Below are 10,762 nucleotides of genomic sequence, written 5' to 3' on the forward strand. Positions count from 1 at the left end.
TATAAGTGTTTCTGCTTTCACAGAATTATTCCAGGGTTTCTGTGCCAGGGTGGTGACTTCACACGCCCTAATGGCACTGGCAGCAAGTCCATCTACAGGAGAAATTTGATGATGAGAACTTCCTCCTGAAACATACAGGTCCTAGCCTCTTGTCCATGGCAACTACTGGACCCAATATAAATGGTTCCCAGTTTTTAATCTACACTGCCAAGACTGAGTGGTTGGATGGCAACATGTGGTCTTGGAAAGGTAAAGGAGGGCATAAATTTCATGGAAGCCAGGGAGCACTTTGGGTCCAGGAATGGCAAGACCAGAAAGAAGATCACCATTACTGACTATGGACAACTCTAATAAAGTTGACCTGTGTTTTATCATAGCCACCAGACCATTCTTTCTGTAGCTCAGGAGAGCACCCCTCCACCCCATTTGCTTGTAAAATCCTATAATCTTTGTGCTGTCACTGCAGTTCTTTGAGTTTCATATTTATCTTATTCCCTTCCATGTCTAGCTGGATTACAGAGTTAAGTTTATGATTATGATATAAAAACTAACAAAAAAAAACAAATTCTGAAAGCTAAACTTTGAGAACAGAGAAAATAATGTTTAAAATGACTTTATTTCCCATTAACATAAGAAGAGGCAGAACCAATCAACTAAATCATAGTTTTACTAAAAGCCAGGAGTAGAGAAATATCAAGATGTAGGAAGTGTACTGTGCCAGGAGGTTGTAGCTTTTGGCTTATGGGATTATGGTGAAAAAGAAGGAAATCCAGAAAGGGGAACCAGATAGACACATATATTCTGACTGCCACTTTCTGGACTGAATACCTGAAAGGGGAAATCATGTTGGAAAGATTAAGGGGTACGTTAAAAGGCAAAGGAGTCTTTGCCTCACTCCCTAAAAGAAATCCGGGGGGAAACTGGATCTCAGGAAGATCCCAGGCCAGAATGAGGGTGGGGTTAGGAGTGACAAAGCAACAGTGGGAGAGGCTAGACAGATGAGGCTGAATAGCAATCCTAAACTGGCTCCCAGTTTACTTGGGAGACTGAGGCAGTGTGGTAGAAGGGACCCCTCCAGGGGAATCTAAAATTAGGCCAGAGTGGGCGCGATGGCTCATGCCTGTAATCCCAGCACTTTGGAAGGCCGAGGAGGGCAGATCACTTGAGGTCAGGAGTTTGAGACCAGCCTGGTCAACATAGTGAAACCCCATCCCTATTAAAAATACAAAATTAGACAGGTGGGGTGGCAGGTGCCTGTAATCCCAGCCACTTGGAAGGTTGAGGCAGGAGAATCGCTTGAGCCCAAGAGGTGGAGTTTGCAGTGAGCCGAGACTGTGCCATTGCACTCCAGCCTGGGTGACAGAGCAAGACTCCGTCTCAAAAAATAAAAATAAAAAATAAACATTAGCCCAGCCTCAGTTGGGAAGCAGCTAGTGCACATCGACCAGATTAGTCTCCCACCGTGAAAACCAGCTCTGCCCCCACCCCCACCCCTCAACAACCCCCACCTCCCTGACTCCAAGGCCAGGAGGACTGGTAAGTACCCCCAGGCATAGAAGCCAGCTTGGGAAAGAGGAGGAGGAGGGGCGAGAGAGCCTTGTTAGGGAATTGAATTTTGAATTGACTGAATATTTACCCAATAGAGATCTTTTAAATCAAAATAGACTGTTAAATCAACAGAGATTATTTAATCTAGAGGAGACTCAGATAACTTTAATTAGAAGGGTGAGAGAAGATTAGATCAGTTAAGAAAAATAAAGAACCCATATGTCCTTACTTCTGAGTAGATTAGTGAATAGTCTGTGTTCCCACTACTGATCATATAAATATTTTTAGCAAAATGAAATAAATGAATAAAAATTCATAAGTATTTTTAGCATACACACTTTTGTAACTTGTTTTTCACTTTACAATATTGTTTCATTTTTTTTGTTTGTGTATATTGTCTTTCTCTCAACTAGGCTATAAATATCTGGAGGACTAGGACTGTGTTTTACCTTTCTTTGAATCTACGTCAGTGCTTGACCACAAAGCAGACACTGCATATCACCGCCATATAAGACATTTCTAGTTCTTTCTCTATACACATGCAATTAAATGACAGCAACAACAGTAAAACAAAAACAAAAACAAAACAAAACAAGAAAACCCTGAAGCAAGCAGAAGGTAGTTTGGTAGAAAGGGCCAATGCAACAGGTACCCAGTTCTCATCCTGATCAGTCACTGACTTTAGGCAAGCCACCACTTCTCCTCTTGTTGTCTCATTTTCTCCACCTGTAAATTGGAAATAGTGTCCTCACTACCTTACTTGCATTTCATTGAACTCAAGGAAAAGTACACAAAATCACTTAGAAGAGAATGCAAAATTATCAAATACAATGTTTAACCCCAATGTAATTTCACTAGTGACCCCTGACTAGAATGCTGACGTGCCTGAGATCTGGCTTTTTTTTGCGGCTTCCCTCCTTGCACAATCTTCCTTCCAAATCTGCTACTACAGCATCCCCCACTCCCACCCAACTACCACCATCAGCTCTCTCTGACTGCCCCAGCCAGACCCTAATCAATGATCTCTCAGTAAATACTTGTTTTTAGTAAACAACTGAAAGAGTTTTATTTAGTTGACATGTGACTACTTCCTGGACACTGATGGAAAAATGTTATTTAAAGACAGGAAACCAATAAGGGCATTTTACATTCAAACAGTGATTAAAGATCTTTATTCTTTTCCACTTCACCAATTAGCAGGGCTTGCAGGTCATGATAGAAAACAAACAAATAAAAATAGGGATTTTCTCTACACACCAGTAGTCTTCATTTATGACGTAAGCAAGCTGTGTAGCTGGGAGACCACCAGGTAAACACTGCACCTTGGTAACTGACCAGGCGCCCTCTCTGTCATGTTCTGTGACATGTGGAAAATGGTGCTAAAGCCTCAATAAAACCCAGAGCCTGGCTGGGCGTGATGGCTTATGCCTGTAATCACAGCACTTTGAGAGGCCAAGGCAGGGATCACTTGAGCCCAGGAGTTCAAGACCAGCCTGGACAACATAGTGAGACCTTGTCTCTACTAGAAATCAGAAAAATTAGTTGGGTATGGTAGTGCACACTTGTGGTCCCAGCTACTCAGGAGGCTGAGGCAGGAGAATCACTTGAGCCCACGAGGTCGAGACTGCAGTGAGCCGAGATCACACCACTGTACTCCAGCCTGGGTAACAGAGCAAGACCTTGTCTCAAAAAGGAAAAAGAAACAAACAAAAAAGACTGCCTCCAGTGGTTTTACAGTCTAAAGCAAGCATGATTGCTTTTGTTGTTTTCAATCAAATTCCAATTTAAGTATCATTTATTGTTTAAATCAATCTCTGAGAAGCATCTTCTTAAAAAATAGAAATACTTTTTAATGTTGAGCAATTATTCATTCACTTAGGAAACATTAAATGAGTATTTATCACGTACAAAGATCTGTGCTAGACACTGGGATACCCAAATAAACCAAGTTCAGATTAGAAGGGCAAATAGATATGTCAAACCAATCTGTTTAGTTGTTTTTTTGGTTTTTTTTGTTTTTGTTTTTTTGAGACAGAGTCTTGCTCTGTTGCCCAGACTGGAGTGCAATGGCGAGATCTCGGCTCACTGCAACCTCCACTCCTGGGTTCAAGCGATTTTCCTGCCTCAGTCTCCCAAGTAGCTGGGATTACAGGCACGTACCACCACGCCCAGCTAACTTTTTGTATTTTCAGCAGAGATGGGATTTTGCCATGTTGCCCAGGCTGGTCTCAAACTCCTGAGCTCAGGCAATCCACCTGCCTTGGCCTCCGGAAGTGTTAGGATTACAGGCCTGAGCTACCGCCATGTGGCCACAAACCAGTCATTGATCTTCACTGTAGTAAATGCGGTAATAGATGTTCACTGGCACAGAGGAAGGAGGGAGTAATTCAGCTTGAGTGCTGCAGGAAAGGTTTCATGGAGGAGGCCCTTGAGTGAGATGTTTTCATTAATTCACTCATTCCAAAAATATTTACTGCACTCTCTGTGTCAGGTACTGTTCTAGGTACTAGGAGTATAGTAGTGAACAAAACATGAAAATCCCTGCTCTCATGAAATTTATGATCTTGTGTAAACAATAAAGAAGATAAGTGGCCAGGTGCGGTGGCTCACGCCTGTAATCCCAGCACTTTGGGAGGCTGAGACAGGAGGATGGCTTCAGCCCAGGAGTTCAAGACTAGCCTGGGCAACATGGCAAAACCCCAACTCTACAAAAAAATACAAAAAAAAAAAAAATAGCCAGGTGTGATGAAGCAGGCCTGTAATCCCAGCTACTTGGGAGGCTGAGGTAGGAGAATCACCTGAGCCCACAAAATTGAGGCTGCAGTGAGACCCTGAAAAAAAAAAAGCAGGGTGCAGTGGCTCACACCTGTAATCCCAGCACTTTGGGAGGCTGAGGTGGGTGGATCACCTGAGGTCAGAAGTTCAAGACCAGCCTGGCTAACGTAGTGAAACCCTGTCTCTACTAAAACTACAAAAAATTAGCTGAGCCTGGTGGCAGCTGCCTGTAATCCCAGCTACTAGGGAGGCTGAGGCAGGAGACTCGCTTGAACCCGGGAGGCAGAGGTTGCAGTAAGCCAAGATCGTGCCATTGTACTCCAGCTTGGGCAACAAGAGTGAAACTCTGTCTCAAAAAAAGAAAAAGAAAAGAAATATTAGGTATAAAGTCACTAGTACATGATATGCACTCAATAAATGGTAGATATCATTATTAATTTGATGTGTCATAGAAAGAGAACTAGAGGACAACTTTAAGGAAGTGAGATTTATAGTCTAAACTGGGACCTACAATCATAGGATGTAGCAATAACTTAAACAAGAGAAGAGGATAAATGGGGCGTTCACTGAAAGGGGATGGAGGATGACTTGAAGGGCCCCGAAAGTATTGGCAAGATATCTCTCGTGATAGGTACTATATAAATGCACACATGGATGATGAGATGTATTGATATGTTAATTTTGCAAAACGTGTGGAAACTCATTGGGGTTGCAGGCATGATCCATTTGCAGCCCATGAACTGAGATCTTAAATCATTAAACAGAAAGATACTTCAGAGCAAATGAATCATGTTTCTGTGATATAAGAGCTTCTTTCATTATACTGAAGCTGGCCAGGCACGGTGGCTCACACCTATAATCCTAACACTTTGGGAAGCTGAGGCAAGGGCAGATCGCTTGAGCCCAGGAGTTTGAGACCAGCCCGGGCAACATGGCAAAACCCTATCTCTACAGAAAATAGAAAAATTAGCTAGGAATGGTGGTGCACGCCTGTAGTCCCAGCTACTCAGGAGGCTGAGGTTGGAAGACTGCTTGAGCCCTGGATGTCAAGGCTGCAGCGAGCCATGATCAGGCCATTGCACTCTAGCCTCGGTGACAGAGAGAGACCCTGTCCACCCCCACCAAAAAAAGTATATGCAAGCTTATTAAACCAGAGATCATCATGGTGTACTGATGTTTGGCTTAAAATATTCCTACCCTGCTCAGAATCACCAGGCAGGACATAGGTTGTACAGTAAAACGAACTACCAATTTTCACCCCTAAACTACGTCTCCACCAGTGGGCCGAAGGTTAAGTTTACTGTTGTTCTGTGGCTTACTGGCTGGGTGATCTTAGCCCAAGCTCTTAACTTTATAGAGCCTCAGTCTTTTCTTCTATAAAACGAAATTAATAATATATTTACTCATTTGACAGCTGGAGACTAAATTATTTACCTTTTGGTTCCTTTCAGTTAATTTTTTTTTTTTTTTTTTTTTTTTTTTTTTGATGGAGTTTCACTCTTGTCTCCCAGGCTGGAGCGCAATGGCTCAATCTCGGCTCACTGCAACCTCTGCCACCCGGGTTCAAGCAATTCTCTTGCTTCAGCCTACCGAGTAGCTGGGATTATAGGCATGCACCACCACGCCTGGTTAATTTTGTATTTTTAGTAGAGACGGGGTTTCTGCATGTTGGTCAAGCTGGTCTCGAACTCCCAACCTCAGGTGATCCACCTGCCTTGGCTTCCCAAAGTGCTGGGATTAAAGGCATGAGCCACCACGCCCGGCCCCTTTCAGTTAATTTTAATTAAGAAAATAAACAAAACCCTGCCCAGTGACCTGGCCTGCATGATCCTCTAATTGCCATTATTTTAAAATAAAATTGTTTTTTTTTTTCAAGACTGTGTCTTGTTCTGTCTCCCAGGCTGGAGTGCAGTTGCACGAACATGGCTCACAGCAGCCTCAACTTCCTGGGCTCAAGCAATCCTCCTGCCTCACCCTCCATAGTAGCTGGGACCATAGGCAGGTGTCACCACACCCAGGTAATAATTTTTATTTTTTGTAGAGATGGGGGTTCTCGCCATGTTGTCCAGGCTGTTCTTAAACTCTTGGCCTCAAGCAATCCTCTTCCATCTCAAAGTGCTGGGGTTACAGGTGTGAGTGACCATGCCCCACGTATTTTATTCTATTATAGATGTAAGATATACTCATCTAGAAAATATGGAAAATACTGAAAAGAAGAAGTATGGTCACATGGAGTGGAGAATTAACTCCATACTCCAAGAAACTCACTATTAAAATTTTGAAGTATTTGATCTTTGCCTTTCTATAATTATTTTATTTATCTTTTATTTTATTTTATTTTATTTAGACAGAGCCTTGCTCTGTCACCCAGGCTGAAGTGCAGTGGCACAATCTTGTCTCACTGCAACGTCCGCCTCCCAGGTTCAAGTGATCCTCCTGCCTCAGCCTCCTCAGTAGCTGGGACTACAGTCACCCACCACCATGCTGAGCTAATTTTTGTATTTTTAGCAGAGACAAGGTTTCTCTATGTTGGCCAGGCTGGTCTCAAACTCCTGACCTCAGGTGATCTGCCCACCTTGGCCACCCAAAATGCTGGGATTACAGGTATGAGCCACCATGCCCGGCCTTCTTTCTATAATTATTACATTTTAAGTTTCCAAAGTTTTTGCCACCACAAACTTTCAGCTCTCAGCCTGCCTTAAAAATAACCTGAAAACACTAGAATATATTAAAATTCTATAACACATATTCTTCAGTACACAAAACAAAAACCTCATAGTCCACCAACAATATATGATTAAGATTCTTGAGGATGTGCTTCAGGAATGTCATTGAATACTTAAAAATAAAAATCAGCATTCCATTTTTAAAGAACAGCTAGCTGTGACTCCTCTGCAGTTTTTGCTTTATGGTCCCTTCTGATTCTTAGCTGTAATTAATTTACTGGAAAGATTTTACGGGACTGAATTAACAATGCAATCACATGGTCATACGATAAAACTGTGTTTTGTTATTTTTCATGTCTCCATATTTTTTAAATCATAACTATTTTTCAAAAAGGCTATCAGATAAGGATCAAATTATGTTACAAGGCAGCTATAAAACCCCTCTTTAACAACAATAAAAACATTCTCAAGAATCATCCGACAGCCTGCAAATGAACTTTGAGGAATATTTGACAAAATAAAAATTCTAGTCCAGCAAAATATTGTCCCTTAAATATAGTTAAAAAATGGCCGGGTGTGGTGGCTCACACCTGTAATCTCAGCACTTTGGGAGGCCGAGGTGGGTGGATCATCTGAGGTCCAGAGTTTGAGACCAGCCTGACCAACATGGAGAAACCCCATCTCTACTAAAAATACAAAAATTAGCTGGGCATGGTGGTGCATGCCTGTAATCCCAGCTACTCAGTAGGCTGAGGCAAGAGAATTGCTTGAACCCAGGAGACAGAGGTTGCAGTGAGCCAAGATTGCGCCACTGTAATCCAGCCTGGGCAACAAGAGCAAAACTCCATCTCAAAAACAAAAAACACTGTTAAAAAGGAACTAGAGCTATAATAGTGAATTAACAAATGACTATTGAGGGCCACATATGGTGGCTCATGCCTGTAATCCCAGCATTCTGGGTGGCTGAGGCAGGCAGATTACCTGAGGTCAGGAGTTTGAGACCAGCCTGGCCAACATGGTGAAACCCAATCTCTACTAAAAATACAAAAATTAGCTGGGCGTGGTGGCTTACGCCTGTAATCCCAGCTACTTGAGAGGCTGAGGCACGAGAATCGCTTGAACCCAGGAGGCAGAGGTTACAGTGAGCCGAGATTGCACTACTGCACTCCAGCCTGGGCAACAGAGTGAGACTCTGTCTCAAAAGGAAAAAAAAAAAAAAGCGCTATTGAGCATTTCCCATCTGTTGTGTTTTCCCCCTCACAACATTTTTGTTGTGATGGGGAAAAGTACACCTAGTTAATGATTTCTGTGCCTGTTGTTTTGCCCATATTCTCCAGAAAACCCTTCCAAGACCATTCTTTGGAATCAGGTTTTACATGTGCACTTGCAAGTGAAAGTTTGTCAATTGTCACCGGCCGGGAACCCTTCTGTGAAAGGCAGGTTGAGAGAAAAGAGCACTGGACTAGGGTCTTGGGTCTTAATTCTGACCCTGTCACTTTTTAGCTTAGTGTCTCTTGGCAATTCACTTAGACTAAATGAGCTTTCATTTTCTTATCTGTAAAATGAAGATAATAATTGACTTGCCTACCTTGCCGAGTTGTATGGAACAAATAATGCAAGTGAAAAGTGCTTTACAAACTGTAAAGTGCTAAGTAACTACCAAGTACTTTTATTTTTACTTTTTTTTTTGAGATGGAGTCTCACTCCGTCGCCCAGGCTGGATTGCAGTGGCGTGATCTCGGCTCATTGCAACTTCCACCTCCCGGGTTCAAGCGATTCTCATGCTTCAGCCTCCCAAGTAGCTGGAATTACAGGCGCACACCACCATGCCTGACTAATTTTTGTATTTTTAGTGGAGACTGGGTTTCACAATGTTGGCCAGGATGGTCTCAAACTCCTGACCTCAGGTGATCTGCCCGCCTCGGCCTCCCAAAGTGCTGAGATTACAGGCGTGAGGCACCACACCCCGCCTATTTTTACTTTTTTATTGTAGCAAAATATTTTTAACATAAAATTCACCATTTTAGCCATTTTTAGGTATACAGTCCTGTGGTATTAAGTACTGTCACATTGTGGTGCAACCATCACCAGTATCCATCTCTATAGCTTTTTCATCTTCCCAAACTGTAAATTCATTAAACAATAACTTCCTATTTCTCCCTCTTCCTATCCCCTGGAAACCACCATTCTACTTTCTGTCTCTAAGAATTTGACTGCTCTAGGTACGTCATATAAGTGGACTCATACAGTATTTGTCCATTTGTGGCTGGCTTATTTCACTTAGCAAAATATCTTCACAGTTCACCCATGTTATAGCATATGTCAGAATATCCTTTCTCTTTAAGGCTGAAAAATATTCCATTAACTATATATACCATACTTTGTCCATCCATCTGTCAATGGATATTTGGATTGTTTTCCCCTTTTGACTATTGTGAATAATGCTGCTATGAACATTGATGTACCAATATCTGTTCAAGTCACTACTTTCAATTGTTTTGGGTACATACCCAGTAGTCAAATTTCTGGATCATATGGTAATTCCATGATTAATTTTTTTGAGAAACTGCCATACTCTTTTCCACAACAGTTGCACCATTTTACAATTCCATCAATGCATCCCACAAGGTGTCCTATTTCTCCAAATTCTTGCCAACACTTGTTATTTTCTGGTTTCAATTTTGTGTTTGTTTTAATAACAACCATCCTAATAGTTGTGAAGTAGCATCTCATTGTAATTTTGACTTGTATTTCTCTAATAATTAGTAATATTGAATGTCTTTTCATGTGCTTATTGGCCATCGGCTTTTCTTCTTGGAGAAATTTCTATTAAGACCTTTGCCTATTTTTAAATTGAGTTGGTTTTGTTGTTGTTGAGCTGTAGGTATTCTTTATATATTATGGATATTAATCCATTATCTGACAGATGATTTGCAAATATTTTCTCCCATTACATGTGTTGCCAAGTATTTTTATTTTTATTCATGTACCAGATCCTAAAAAAATTATACTCAACCCTTTACTATGGAGCTTTACGAGCTAAGAATACCCCTTGAACAGGCTTCCTCTATGGTATCACATAAACATGATACCACAGTTTAAAGTCCAGTTAAGAAATCATTGGCAGCTGGGTGCTGTGGTTCCTGCCTGTAATCCCAGCACTTTGGGAGGCTGAGGCAGGAGGATCACTTGAGGTCAGGAGTTTGAGAACAGCCTGGCCAACATGGTGAAACCCTGTCTCTACTAAAAATACAAAAATTAGCCAGGCATAGTGGTGCACGCCTGTAGTCCCAGCTACTTAGGAGGCTGAGGCACGAGAAACAGAATTGCTTGAACCTGGGAGGCAGAGGTTGCAGTGAGCTGAGATCATGCACTCCAGCCTTGGCAATAGAAGGAGGCTCTGTCTAAAAAAAAAAAAAAAAAAAAAAGAAAGAAAAGAAAATATATCATTGGCAAAATTTCTTCTTCAGGGTTAAATAATAAGAAAAAAAATTTCATACTTCTCCTATTTACAATTTGTCTCAGTAAGATATTTAACTTAGTAGCAAACTAGAAAGTGGTTTTTCTCTACCTCCTTACATAAAAATTATGTAGATTTACAGATCTGACAACAGAAAGCTAAAGCTGAATATGCCCAAGGGGAGAATGTAGAGACATTTTTTAAAAATAACATTTCCTGCTTGTGCCTATCCATTCATCATATACAAATGAAAAGCCAACAAGCCATGTCCTAGCAGAGAATAAATGCCCTCTCCAGTGGCAAACTGTTAAAG

The sequence above is a fragment of the Pan paniscus genome, chromosome 12, assembly GCF_029289425.2.
Source record: "Pan paniscus chromosome 12, NHGRI_mPanPan1-v2.0_pri, whole genome shotgun sequence".
Taxonomy (NCBI): Eukaryota; Metazoa; Chordata; class Mammalia; order Primates; family Hominidae; genus Pan; species Pan paniscus.